Here is a 15363-nt window from a genome sequence, read left to right on the forward strand (position 1 = left end):
GAGGGCAGGGGGTGGGGGTGGAAGGGCCCTTCACCCGGGCCCTTCACCCAGACTCCAGCCGGCAGGAACCAGACACGCACGTGAGTGACCAGTCCCCGTGGCTGACTGGGCGCTGCTGGGAGGCGGTGGCGGGCAGCTGGTGGTGGCCACGGGGGCTTTTGAGGAATGTGAGGTGTCACCTGTGCCACGTGATCTAGGAGACAGCATTTGGGCAGCCAAGCCCAGAGCGGAAAGCCAGGGTGATCACAGGAAGGGGCTGGCAGGTTCAAGAAACAACAGAAGGAGACCAGCCTCGAGGGAACGGGGGAAGGGGGTGTGAAGTGAAGGGGGTGTGAAGTGAAGGGTGTGAAGTGAAGGGGGTGTGAAGTGAAGGCCAGGAGCAGGGAGTCGGAGCTACAGGCCTTGATGTCCACTGCAAGTGTGGTCTGTTTTAGAGAAGTGGGAAACTGGAAAGTTTTTGAAAAACATAGCATAGTGACATGACCTGGTCAGCTTTTTAAAGTATCATTTCTGTTTTTTAGTCCAATGTTTAAGTCTTTGGTCCATTTTGAGTCTATTCTTGTGTGTGGTGTAAATTGGTGGTCTAGTTGCATTTTTTTCTGCATGTAACTGTCCAATTTTCCCACCACCATTTATTGAAAAGACTGTCTTTAGTCCATTGTATGTTTTTGCTCCTTTGTCAAATGTTAATTGACCATAAAGGTGTGTGTTTATTTCTGGGCTGTCTGTTTTGTTCCATTGATCTCTGGGTTCTATACCTGTACCATGCTGTTTTGATTACTATGACCTTGTAGAATATTTTATATCAGGTAGTGTGATTCTTCTAACTTTGTTCTTCTTTCTCAAAACTGCTGTTGACTATAAAAACCCTAGAAGAGAACATAGACAGTAAAACCCAAGACATTCTCCAGCAGAATGTGTTCTGAGATATCTCCTTGGGAAACAAACAAAAAATAAACAAATTGAACTACGTCTCACTAAAGAGTTTTTGTACAGCAAAGGAAATCATCAACAAAATGAAAACATGACCCATTGAATGGGAGGACATAGTCACCAATGATAAGGAATTAATATCCAAAATGTATTTAAAACTTATAAAAACAACACTGAAACAAATACACAGCCCAATTAAACAATGGACAAAGGACCTGAATAGGTATTTCTCCCAAGAGGACATACAGAGGGCAAGAGACATGAAAACATGCTCAATGTCATTAATCATCAGAAAAGTGCAAATTAAAGCGACAATGAGATGTCACCTCACACCTGTCAGAATCACCAATAAATCAATAAGTGCTGGCTAGGATGTGGAGAAAAGGGAGCCCTCATGCGCTGCTGGTGGGTGCAGCCTGATGCAGCCACAGTGGAAAATTGTATGAAGTTAGCTCAAAAATTTAAAAATGAAACTGCCTTATGACCCAGAGATTCCACTTTTGGGAATTTACCCGAAGGAACTGAAAACACTGATTCAAAAGGATATATGCACCCTTATCTATGTCCATAGCAGCGTTATTTACAACGGCCAAGATTTAGAAGCAGTCCAGGTGCCCATCAGCAGATGGGTGGATAGAAAAGCTATTTATGTAATGCGATAATTCTCTGCTGTAAACAGGAAGAAAGTTTGCCCTTTGTGACAGCATGGATGCACCTGGAGAGCATTTGCTGAGTGACATAAGCCAGTCGGAGAGAGACAAGCACCATATGATCGCACTCATATGTGGAATCTAATGAACAAAGTGAAATAACAAGCAAAACAGAGACACACTCATAGACAGAGAACAGGCAGGCAGCTCAGGGGGTGGGGAGGATGAGGGATTGAGCAAAAAAGAAACAGAGAGAGAGAACACACGGACATGAACAACAGTGAGGCGATTGCTGGGGAGGGGGAAAGGAAGGTGGAAGAGGGCATAGAAAGGATAAATGGTGATGGGAAAATGTAAAATAAAATCGTTTCAAAGTGTCATTTCTGGCTGTTCCACAGACCAAGCCAGGGAGAGGCGGTGGCCTGGGGCCTGCGTGGTGCAGGCGGAGGAGTGGGCAGCCAGCTAGGGAGGAGCTGGACTGGGCCTCCGCAGTGCAGAGCTGAGCCACTCGGCCAGTCAGCCAACCGGAGCGCAGGTATCGGAGTGACTGTGTCTCTCTTCAGCGACAGGACACAGAGGAGCCCCGGTGACAGCGACAGCGACAGGTTATGCACTCAGGAAGAGAGAGGGCAGGGGCTATGGGAGGGAGCGGGCCACCTTAATGGTTTTCATTCATTTAAAGAGAAAGAAGGAAATTAAGTGAAGTGTCCAACTTAAGAAGCTGGAAGAGGCAGTGAAAGTCAAAGTGCAGTGCTATGCTAGCAAACAGGCAAATTTTGATGAAACTGATGCTCTTCCGGAAAAAATTGCCAAAATTCTTTCAAGGTACAGTCTGACCTTAGACAAAGTAGCAGAGGTGAGGTCAGGCTCCACTCGCAAACAGAAGTGGATTCAAATCCAGCTTCCACTGCGTTTAAATGGAGGGGAGTGCAGAGTGTGCAGGAAGAACCAGCGAAGGTTCTCCACGGGGTTTTAAAGCAAAATCAGATGAATGGAATTAAAGAATGATTGTTTAATAATGTCGCTTCTTCCTGGAAAATGTGGGTTTGATGCAATACTAATGAACAAGTAATTTTATATATGTTAATTTTGTATTTGTTACAGTATTTGTTTTCCTTTGCCAGAGGGAGAGAAATTGAATTTCAAACAATTCTTCCGCAGGGAAGACGAATGGACAAAACAGTAAGAACAACTCGAAGGTGAGGAATGAGGATAGGACGCGCTAAACACAGACTTTAAAATGGGCTGTAACGTTTCACATATTAAAATAGCAGAGTACATAGGATGGAAACATAGATCAAGAGAGCAGACAGCTCTGCGACAGTCTTTCATGCGCCTGACTTTATTAGATAATAAAAGTGTCATAGAATTATTCAGTAAATGATGCTGGGACAATTGATTAACACTTGGGGGGGATAAATAAAGCAAGATTAAATCTTCATCTTACACTATATATCAATATAAAATCCAGATGATGAAGCATTATAAAGTAATTTAAAAGTTAATTAAAACTGCCCTGGTGGGAGTGGCTTAGGTGGTTGGAGCATTGGCCGGTGTACCAGATGGTCGTGGGTTCGAGCCCCAATTGGGGAACATACAGAAGGTAACTAATTGATCTCTCTCTCTCTCTTCCCCTTGCTCTAAAATCAATAAGCATATCCTTGGTGAGAAATTTAAAATAATAAACAAATAAATAAATGTTAATGAAACAGACAATCTACTAGACAAAGTTCCAGAGGAAAAGGCAATGTGCTCACTTGGTCCCAGGCACCTACTATCTATCTGCCCCCCTTTCTCCCTTGTTCCCATACAAACACACACAGGGCTGGCCGAAGTAGCTCCTGTGCCACCGTGACCTTCTCCTGAGCTAATACAGTGACTGTGTCATCAGAACCCGCATGTCTTTTTCCAGATGAGCAACTGTAAACCTATTTTTGCCCAACCTTGTATATGTGTGCACATTCTCTCCCTTCTCTCTCTCTCTCTCTCTCTCTCTCTCTCTCTCTCTATATATATATATATATATATATATATATATATATATATATATATATATATATAAAACCAGGTGTAAAGCTGTGTTCTTACTGGCAATAATAGAAGGCTGCCACCCGTGTAATTTGAAGCTTTAAAAGTTTATACTCAACATGATATGGATGAGACAACATTCAAAGTGGATCTTGGATGGCGTTGGCGTAAAAAGAAAGAAATATTTAGCTAACCTCATCAAGAAGAGGGAGGCAGTCAAGACACCATTAAGAATAAGAGAAATCAGGATTATGGTTAAGAAAAACAAATTTAAAATGCAGCAACCATTATGTGTGACTTCATACTGATCCATGAGAAAATTTTGATGAAACCCTATCTAATAAGAGTAATATGGAAATTGACTGTCACTCCAAGACACAAGATGGCTGCCCCCATGTGGACACAAGATGGCCAGCAGGGGAGGGCAGTTGGGGGCAGTTGGGGGTGACTAGGCCAGCAGAGGAGGGCAGTTGAGGGAGACCAGGCCAGCAAGGGAGGGAAGTTGGGGGGGACCCAGGCCTCCAGGGGAGGGCAGTTGGGGAGGACCAGGCTTGCAGGAGAGTGCAGTTGGGGAGACCAGCCCTACAGGGGCAGGTAGTTGGTGGGGACCAGGCTGGCAAGGGAAGGTAGTTTAAGGGTGACCAGGCCAGCAGGAGAGGGCAGTTAGGGGTGACCAAGCCAGCAGGGGAGGGAAGTCAGGGGCAACTAGGCCTGCAGGGGAGGACAGTTAGGGGTGATTAGACTGGCAAGGGAGGGCAGTTAGGCATCGATCAGGTTGGCAGGGGAGTGGTTAGGGGGTGATCAGGCTGGCAGGCAGAAGTGGTTAGGGGCAATCAAGCAGAGGCACTCGAGCGCTGGAAGCCAGCAGTTCTGGATTGTGAGAAGGATGTCCAACTGCCCGCTTAAGGCCCGATCCCACCAGGGTCCCAGATTGGAGAGGGTGCAGGCTGGGTTGAGGGACACCCCTCCCCCCATGCATGAATTTTGCGCACCGGGCCTATAGTAGATTATATCATAAGGAAACATATATAGCCAAAAAATTTATTTCAAAATAAAAATTAAAAGATGTAAGATGCAAAGCCATGGGGGAAACTGAGAAATTAGTCAAAGAAACGGCATTGGCCAGGTGGTCTGGGTGAGCTCATCGTCTGGACCAACTGGAGGGAGCTGGTGGCCCCTGTCCCTCCCTGTCCCTTGATACCAGGGGCCCCACTGGAGCCATGCAGAGGCCTTAGGTGGGAGGCAGGGGCCGGGGACGGCGGTAAACGAAGCAGGCTTGCCTCATCGAAGCCGCAGACGCTGCTCTCCTCTGCCTGGTTGCTGGCGGGAATGTGGGCAACACCCAATACAGAGCCTCACAAATATTCAATCCGGTGAGTGTGGCCTGGCAGTATGGGCTGCTCAGAACTGCGGGCAGCCGGTGTGCGTGGTCCCTGGGGCGCTGGGAGCAGCAGGATCAGAGAGGCACCTCCACGCCATGGCCCATGGTGGTTGTGGAAACTGCTTCTCAGGAGAGGCAGTCCTAGCAGTCCTCAGGGTGGGACGTTTCTGCAGAATAATGTAGGTGGGCTCCGAGCCGAGCCAGTTAGTCAGATAAAATAGGACTTCATTTCCTACCTCGGTCTGGGTGCCTGAGGAGTTATGGTAAAGGAAGGCTGAACTGCTTTGAAAAGCACTTTATTTACCCAACAAACTTCTACCAAACGCTAAAGGGGCGCTGGGCAGGTGTTAAGTCTGAGGGTGGAGCAGTGACTACAATGGAAAGAAGCCTGCCCTGGTGGAATTCATGTTCCAGAGGCTGTAGAACAGACAGTGGGTGGCACCCAGAACCCTCTGGTCAGCTTCCGCAGTAAACACGGTAACTTTGTAATTAGGACTCACTCACAGGCAGTAAGCCCAAACCGGGAGCATGTGACACCTGGGACTTGATTTGAAATAAGCAGTGGGGAGGGCAGCTAGAGGCACGTGGACCTAAACGAGCTGGGTGTGGTCCTGACTGTGTAGCCCACTGTGGGTAGGGTGGGTGGGGCATCCACTGCACCTCCCTCCCCACTGCACTTCCCTCCCCACTGGACCTCCCTCTCCACTGCACCTCCCTCCCCACTGCACTTCCCTCCCCACTGCACCTCCCTCCCCACTGCACCTCCCTCCCCACTGCACCTTCCTCCCCACTGCACCTTCCTCCCCACTGCACCTCCCTCCCCACTGCACCTCCCTCCTTACTGCACCTCCCTCCCCACTGCACCTCCCTCCCGACTGCACCTCCCTCCCCACTGCACCTCCCTCCTCACTGCACCTCTCTCCCCACTGCACCTTCCTCCTCCCTGCACCTCCCTCCCCACTGCACCTTCCTACCCACTGCACCTCCCTCCCCACTGCACCTTCCTCCCCACTGCACCTTCCTCCCCACTGCACCTTCCTCCCCACTGCACTTCCCTCCCCACTGCACCTTCCTCCTCCCTGCACCTCCCTCCCCACTGCACCTCCCTCCCCACTGCACCTTCCTCCCCACTGCACTTCCCTCCCCACTGCACCTTCCTCTCCACTGCACCTCCCTCCCCACTGCACCTCCCTCCTCCCTGCACCTCCCTCCCCACTGCACCTTGTAACGCCCAGATTTTGTGATTCCCCAAAGACCACCAGGGAGCCGAGTCCGATGCAAAAGCAAAAGAGTCTTTTTTATTTCAGCTAGCTCAGCTCACCCCCCACATACCAACGCAGTAGTGGAGGAAGAGGGCTGGTTTCTCTAGAACAAAAGATTTATAGGGGTGGTGAGGTCACTGCTCTGGCTGACTCCAATTGGTTGGGTGAGGGCTAGGGTCCAGTTACATAGCACAAGATGGAGTCAGTTAACCCTGTCCTGCCCTCTCAACCTTCTTCCCCACTTTCCAACGTTTGAAATTTTTTCATAATAAAAAGTTATTTTCAGTCCAATTCAGTTGAAATCCAAATTGCACCTCACATTCAATCCAAAGTCTTTCTACAGCCCCAGCCCAACGGCTAGCAGGCACCGGCGGGAGCAGCAGGTCCCTCCCCCTCCAGCGCGTCCACAGGACGGTCCTCTTCTCACTGGCCTGGTGGGAGCCAGCTGCCCTCCTCCCCCGGGGATGGGACAAAGAGCCAAAGCCGTCCTGCCTCGGCTCAGGACTTGGTAGGTCCCCCTCTCACTGAACTCCACTCTTCACACATCCAGCCGAAGCCCCCGGGGAGGGGCAGGACTGCCTGGCCCCTCCCTGAGCCTGGGAGTCACTCCCAGCTCCAGGCTCTGGCTGCCGAAACGCTTCCTGCTTATTGTTATGGCTCTTGGAGCTTCAGCCACCATTCCCAGCCGATAGGAAAAGCCCTGAGCCACATCCTGTTTTGCTGATTTTGGGAAGGTTTCCAAAATGGTTTTAAGCCTCTTAGCTGTTACTGGGGTGTTTATCTCATCTCTCAATACGACACCTTTTGGATTTCTCACCGCCTCTTGGGTCACTTCGTTTTGCTAGTGCACACGCCTCACGAAAAGCCACAGACCACGCAGTCGCTGGCCGGCCGGCTGTCAGCCTGAAGGTGGCAGATTACAGCAGCTCATTAGGAGAGCCGGCTTCCTTGGCATCACTGCTTTATTCATAGCTGCGCTGGCATTTATTGAGCTCCCCATACATGCCAGGCCCTGTGTTAGCACGAATGTGTAGTGCACAGACTCCCCATTATTTAACAAGCAGATCCTACTGACCAAAGAGACGGGTCTTCTTACTGTACCCTTCTTTCATGTATGAGAAGGGAGCTGCACGGCAGTGCTGAGTCATTTTCTCAAGGTGACACAGCAAGTGACAAGATTAGGACTGGAATCCAGGGCTCACTGACTCCAAAATCCTCTCTACCAGCACGTTCTACCCGCCGGCGCCAGGCCAGCGTCAGGCCAGCGTCCGGTGCTCCTCTTCCAGACTGCTCTGGATTGGAGGAGGCCGAGGCTCTTTCTCCCAGGCTCCTGGCCACGCTGCGCAGGACACCACGTGGGGTCTCCCCTTCGCAGATCCTCCGTCAGGTCCTGGGGAGGGCCAGTGCCTCTTCCACGTTCTGGCCTACGAGGTGGGCAGCAGAGCATCTGCCTGGCAGGCTGGGCCAAAGGACAGGAACTTCCTTGCCATCATCTTCTCTGCAGCAGTTTGCATTCCCTGGAGCGGAGCCCTGGCACGGAAGTACCCCAAGTGCCACAAACAAACAAACTGAGCACCTCTCTCCCAGCCGGCCCCTCTCGGGTCCCACCACCTCAGGAGAAAGGTGTGTCCCTCACAAACCTGGACCCAGAGCATCTCCTGGTCTTCCCTCTCGCCCCTGGAGATCCGTTATTCACTCAGTGGCTAGAGTGGCTTTTCCAAATAATAGATCAAATCATGCCCCCCACCCACTAACGCTGTGTGGTGGCTTTAAATGCTAATGAAGAAAGTAAAGAACTCTGTGCTGGGCCCACTAGCTCCGCCCAGTCCGCCCAGCTCACCTCTGACCTCACTGGCTACGGTTTTTCCTGTTGTTGCTAAGATTCCCACGCACAGGCCTCTCGGTCATGCAACAGCAGGGCGTCTGCTGACCCTTCTGCCGGGGACGCTTCCCTGGTCCTCGTTGGGCTGACTCCACCACCGGCTTCTTGTGACTCAGTCACCTCCTCAGATGCCTTCTGTTCACCTACCTCCGGCAGCCCCGGTGCTGCCAGCACTGTATGTCACCCCTCCCACCCACGCCACCTTCCCACTGTCTTCACGGTGGCGGCCAGTGCCTGCGCGGTGGGGTGGGCTGCACTTTCACTGCCTGTCTCCCTCCCCTGGAAAGTCAGTTCCTCAGAGGCAGAGCATCTGGCTGCTCAGCTCCGTGTTCAGGGCACACAGAGGGCCCGATGGATGTTCACTGAACGATCTGACCTGACTAACAGGCCCGCAGGCCTTGGCAGCCACACACTTATGCACAGTGAACGCCTGTTATTCTTACTCTCTGCCATGGAGTCATCTTTCTGGTAAGATCTCCCTCAAATTCCTGGAGAGCATCAGCCCTTTGCCCACTCTGTCCACGCGGGTTAAGGTGAGACTGGCCTTCCTGGTGCGTCTGGGGACAGAAGGCAGCCCAGACCTGAATTCCGGGACTCATTTCCCGGCCGCCAGGATCCAGGTAGGACCAAGCCAAATGGGTCAGCGAGAAACCAGCCCCGGGACATGGGCTGCACCTGTTGGTGGACAAATGTCCCCTTTCCCCTCGGGTCAGCGGGATCGAGCCAGGAGTTCTTGGTGCTTGAGAGCCAGGCTGTCAGGGCCAGCCTGATCATTGAACTGGGCTGAGGTAGGGAGGTGGGAATTGAGAAAAGAAAGAAAGACAGGATCGGGAGGACTAGAGGTAGCCATTGACTGACTGTAGCAGGTTTATTAACTGCGTAATGCTTTTTTTTTTTTTTTTTTTTTCGTAATGCTTTTTATACACAAAACACCGAATAGGAGGTCTGTCAAGAGGAATATATTCTTTGTTCCTCTTAATCTCTAGGGGAGGGACAGAGCAGAAGGACAAATTCTTGGTACAGCAAATCTCAGTAAATACTTACAGACTTCTTGGCAAGCCATGAAAGGTTGCTCTCATTCCACTGATAGTCGCCATCCAAACAAGCCTGGGAAAACTGTGTGGGTATGGGGCCAGCCTTGCTAGCCCCCTCAAATGCAAGGACCTTGTCAGCTTACACCCTGTCTCCAACACCAGGCTGCTCTGGGGCGGGAGCAGAGGGGGCGGGCGGAGAGGGGAGCAGTCCCGGCCGGCTGGCAGGAGCCCTCCGCTGGCACTTGTCACATGCACTACGGCTGCTTCTGATTCTCTTAGACACTTTGAGTTGGGGTTTCTGTCGGCTGTGACTAGAAGCTTCATGGCCAGGTTACCTCCCTAATTCCATTTCTCTTCATTTAAATTGGGAATTATGTTCAGCTGCTAAACTTGAAAAGGGTAAATGAAGGAGTCCATTTTTGTCACGTGATGATAATTCTACTACTACTACTACTACTACTACTAATAATAATAATAATAATTTTGGAGATAATCCATCCTGGCCTGAAATGGCAGCTCTGTAATACTACTAGACACTCAAGCTTCTCCAATTTTATTTTATTCTCAGCCACCTACCCATGGGCTTGTCACTCACGGTAACAGGTAACTGACTAACCCCCAGCTCTGAGTTCCAGTCGGGGCAGAGGAGAGAGAAGGCCAAAGCAACACAGGTGCAAGCAGAGTATGGCCACAGACCCTAAAGGAGACTTTACAGACCCCATTTTCATTATAAAATATGTGAAACACAAATTTTGCCATTTTAGCAATTTTAAGTGTATAATTTAGTGGCATTAATTATATACATGGTATTATGCAACCATCACCACTGTCAATATATATATATATATATATATATATATATATATATATATATATATATATATATGTATATGTATACATAAATTGATTTCAGAGAGGAAAGGTGAGGGAGAGAGAGATAGAAGCACCAATGATGAGAGAGAACCATTGATTGGCTGTCTCCTGCACCCCTCTCCCCAACTAGAGTTCGAGCCTGAAACCCAGGCATGTGCCCTGGACTAGAATCGAACCCGGGACCCTTCACTCCACAGGCTGATGCTCTATTCACCGAGCCAACCCAGCGAGGCCATCACTGTCCATTTTTAACAAATTTCATCACACTGAACAAATCCTGAGCTATTTTTCAACAGCTCCCCACTCCCATCTCCTCTCAGCCCCTGATCATAGTGAATCTACTTTCCGTCTCTATGAATTTGCTTATTTCCCCTATGAGGGGAATCACACATGTTTCTCCTTCTGTGTGTACATTAATTCACTTAGCACAGTGTTTTCAGGGTCCATCCATGTTGTAGCATGTGTTCAAATTCCTTTTCTTTTATGGCTGAGTAAAGTTCTTCTGTAAGTATATGACATACTAAGGGCCCAGTGCATGAATTCATGCACCTTGGAAGGAACTGTGGCCCACCCTCTGTGCCCCTGGCTGGCCTTCCCCACCATGGTCCCCTGTCCCCTGTCTGCCGGCAGCCCTACTCCTGCCACTGCAGCTCCCATGAGCTGATGGTGCGGAGCAATTGGGAGCGCCAGCAGTGGGTGGGAGCTGCGGCTGCTGCCCTGATCACTCAGTACCAGGAGGATGTGGAGAAGCCCTCGGAGGTGATCGGGGCTGGTAGCTGCTGCTCAAACCCACTGACAGCACAGAGCAACTGGGACTGGTGCTGGGCTCCAGAAGCAGGTTCAAGCAGTGGCTCCAACACCAGCTCTGGTTATGAGCAGTGGGTGTGAGTGGAGCTGTCACCATCAGCAGGTGTGAGTGACAGTTGCTGCCCTGATCACCCCTAGGAGCAGGGGGAGGTGGAGAAGCCCTGAGGGGCAATCAGGGCTGGCAGCCACTGCTCACACCCACTGATGGTACTGACCAATCAGGGCTGGCGCTGGGCATGAGCAGTGAATGCAAGAGGTGGATCTGACACTGGCAGTGGGTGCAAGCTTGCCCCGATAACAACGACTGCTGCCCCACCTTGGTCTGGCATCCACACTCACCTGCTCCACTATCCTGCTGCGGCCATTACTCGACATGTTCCTTGAACTCCCCCTAGTGATCAGTGCATGTCATAGTGACCAGTTGTTCGGTTGTTCCACTGTTTGGTCTAGTTGCATATTAAGGTTTTATACATATAGACTAGAGGCCCGAATGCACAGAATTTGTGCAAAAGTAGGCCTTCCTTCCCCAGATGCCAGCACTGGCTTCCCTCTGGCACCTGGAACTGGGGCTTCCCTGCAGCCACCAGCAAGCACCTGGGACCCAGGCTTCCCTTGCAGCCTCAGCTTCATCAGGAAGAATGTTTGGAAGGACGTCTGGTCTAATCAACATATTATACTTTTATTATTATACACTGAATGACCAGATTATTATGATGTCTGAATGTCATAATTATCTGGCCACTCAGTGTATATCCTATATAATAAAAGGCTAATATGCAAATTGTCCCCTCAACCAGGGGTTCGACCAGCAGGCAGACTGGCCAGCCGCCCAGGTCCTCCCCCTGGCCAAGCTGGCTGGACCCCCACCTATGCACAAATTCATGCACCAGACCTCTAATATATATATATATATATATATATATATATATATATATATATATATATATACACACACACACACACACACACACACACACACACACACACACAGAGTGGACAGATTATTATGCATTCAGAGATAATAATAATCTGGCCACTCAGTGTAGATGTTCAGCTATTCCTTATCTGTTGGTGGGCACTTGAGCTGTTTTTACCTTTTGGCTATTGTTCACAAAACAACTTTTAATTATAGTTCATTGATCAGAAATTTGTTACAGGGCACCCTTATCTTTAAGGAGGACTAAAAAAAAAAAAAAGTAATTTTCTTTCAACTAGACAAAATGAACTCCCAGCCACTTCATTTGTTAGAAGAAATGGAGGCGATTGGATAAGCAGCTGGGATCTTTGCGACAGCCCAGGCCTTCACTGCGAATGGCTTTCCGGGCATAGAGCATATTCACCTCCCCAACGGAGACAAGCCGCAGAGACCCATGCTGGGGGCTTAACTATATCCATGACATTATGCAGCCATCACCACAGTCACACAAGGACCGGGCTTGGTGAGCCTGGCATTTCTGGTCTGGTCAACAGGCAGTCCTCTCCAACAGGTCTGACCTAAAGACAATGTGCCTGCCTCCAGCACCCATCCTTATAGCAGAGAGGGCACATAGGCCACCAGAGGTCCTTCTGAAAACAAGCTGAGGCACCACAGCCTTCACTGTCAAGCCCAGTGGGGCAGGCGTGCCATCGCTCTGCCAGGAAGATGGGGGTGGGGAGGGTCTTTCCTGCCAGCGTGAGAATCCTCCCTGGCCTGTACCTCCCTCCCCTTCCGTCTTCCCACTGAAGGTTCTTCCTTGTCCATCTCTCTCCCTGAGCTCCTCTGAGGTGGATTTGGGAAGACAAGCTTCCTTTGGGGCTCAGGATCGAAAGGGGTTTCCTGTTTCGGGTTTAATCCTCACAGGTTGCTGCGTATCCAGCTTAGGGATCATGTGGCAACATCACTCTTTGGAAAAGCCAATAGGCAACCTGATGTCTTGAGTACACAATACTCAAGCATGGAGAGCCACCGTCCTGCCCACGTTCCACTGCAGCCATGTTGGGCTTCTGGCATTTTCTCAAACACATCCTTCACTAGGGCTTGGATCTGCCAGTCCCACAGCTGCTCCTGCTCTTCGCCTGGCTGGTCACCGTTAAGGGTCCAGTTTCAATGGAACTCCCTCTGCGAAGCCCTCTCCACGACCGACAGTGACACTCTGCCCGACCTGCGCTCCCCACAGAGCGTGTCACAGCCTCCTCATCCTCTCTCCAGGCGGAGTCCCCTGGGCAGGGGCGTCACAGGCGTGCCCCTGAGGAAAGCCCACAGGGGAGTGGGAAATGGCAGGAGGAAGGGCAGTGCAGTTTCTCAGAGGGGCATGACGGGCATCCCCAGGGGATTGGCTAGAAGCACAGAATGCTCAGAGCCCCCTCCACACGGGGGTCAGCCAGCTTTGCATGTGGTCCTGCTGCACACTGGCGCTGAGACCTGCGGGGACAGCAGGGTCTACCAGCGGGTCCCAGGTAACATCTCACCGTGGCCTGACCCAAGGAGGACTCTAGACTAGAGCACCACAGAGGCCCCCTGCCTCTGGCGAGAGGACAGCACCCTGTACGAATGCTCGTTGACCGCAGGCTGGGAGGCAGCGTCTACCAGCCAACAGCAGATCTCCCAGGAGGGGGCAGCCTAGGGCCGTGGGAGCGGGGAGTTCAGGGTTAGGGCTGCAAGGGACCAACCAGTAAAGGGATCTGGGCGTCTTCGGACACCAGCACAGTCATCGCCATTGTTCTTATTTGTTACTCATCCCTGTCCTCGCCATCAGACAGGGAGTTCCAGCTGATCTAGAACAGCATCCTGCTTGCTGATTGATCTGCCAGCACCTTAGAGTATGGCACATGACTAAATATGCAATCACCTGGTTACGTGCGTGTTAATGGAGGCTCTAGTTGGGGAGATGGCAAGAAGCATGCAAACATATGTGAGCCTGTTTCCATGCGTGCATGTGTGCTGAGGTGATGTCAGGCACTGGTGGACTCTCGGAGGGAAGCGGCACCGAGGGAGGGGCGGAGAGCAGCGGTGCTGTTTGAGGAGGGCAGCGGCTGGAGGATTCCGGAGAGCCAATGAAGTGAGGACTTGAACCGTGACAGCCATGGCAGCAACTTTCAGGTAAATTCGCAATGGGTTTTGGATAAATGTTACCTTTTTGCTAGAAGAATGCCTCTGGGAAGAGCATTCCAGACACAGGCACCGGCCAGGTGAGCCTGGCATCTGAGTTGGTGAAGCAGGAGGGCTGGGAGAGACAGCCGGGGCCTGCTGCCGTGTCCATTCGGTTTTATTGACTTTAAAGATTTTTCAGGAGATAAATGCGCAAGGTTTTTAAAACTCCAACGGATCAGAGGAGCTGTAAGGAAAGCAGCCTCCTTCCTACTCCAGGCCTCTCCCCAAAGGAGACCACGGGACCCATTCTGTCTTAGCCTAGCTCACTTCCCCCCACACCTGGCCGTAGGTAATTTTAGTTCATCCCTTGGTTCTCTATCTCTGTGATGTTCAGTGACATACCACCTCCAGCCCGCACCAGCAATTTAGATAGGCCATACCTCTTGGCCGTTCTCTTTGTTGCCCCTCCCTTTGCCCCTCCTCCCCCTTCGAAGCTTCCTCCCTGCTCTGGTGACAGGAGCTCAAAAGTTCTTGGGTGATCGTCACCATCTCCTTCCCTTGCACCCAAGTGAGTCTTTCCCTCAGAGGAGTTTTCTCTCCTAACCCGTGCCCCTGGACGGAGGGCACAGGCCTTGGTGAGGCTGGTGAAGTGCCACCGCTGCCAGGCAGCACACTTCCTCTTTAGCAGAGTTTCCAAAGCCTCCTCCTTCCTGGTCCTGCTGTTCTGCCGAGCCCATGGCACCGTCCAAGTTGAGGCGGCATAGGAACCCCCCTAATTTGAGCAATGTCTCCCCTTCCCCAGCCCCCAGGGCCTGATACTGACACCACCTCGCACTATAGGATGCTGGTGCTGGCGCTGGGAGTGCTGGGCCAGGAAATGGCACATGACCCAAGCGGGGCCAATCAGTGTGTCTCTCCTGGACATTTGTTATTGGGATGGAAACTTCCCTGTTTGGTCTGGATGGGTATCTTGAAAGAGATGAGGTAAAAACTCAAAGCCTAGCTTACATCCTGAGTATTGAAGAGTAGAGAAGGCAAAACAATTTTCTCAACTAAAAATATAAAACCCAGCAGAGATGAAAATGGCATTCCTCCCTGGTTTTAGCTCCTTGCTGAGGCCCGGTGGTGGCTTTGTCCTAAAGCTCCTTAAAACATGGCCTCATCCTTCTACCAAACCTCCCAATTTCTTAAACCAGCTCCAGTGAGTTTCTGCTATTTACAGCCAAATGGACTAACAAAATGTCCCCTCCTGAAGACTGGGCTCTGAGGGGGGGAGGAGCCATGTCCTTGCATTCTCCAAAGCACTGAGCAGAAGGCCCTGTGCATGGTAGGCACTCAAGAAGCATTTCCTGAATGGAATCAGCTGCCAGTACTCCTCCCTCAAATACTTGGTGGCGGGGGGGCACTGACCCTCTTGAGATGAGGCTGACTCTGAGAGGGCGA

Source organism: Pipistrellus kuhlii, unplaced genomic scaffold (genome assembly GCF_014108245.1).
Source record: "Pipistrellus kuhlii isolate mPipKuh1 unplaced genomic scaffold, mPipKuh1.p scaffold_m20_p_31, whole genome shotgun sequence".
Lineage (NCBI taxonomy): Eukaryota > Metazoa > Chordata > Mammalia > Chiroptera > Vespertilionidae > Pipistrellus > Pipistrellus kuhlii.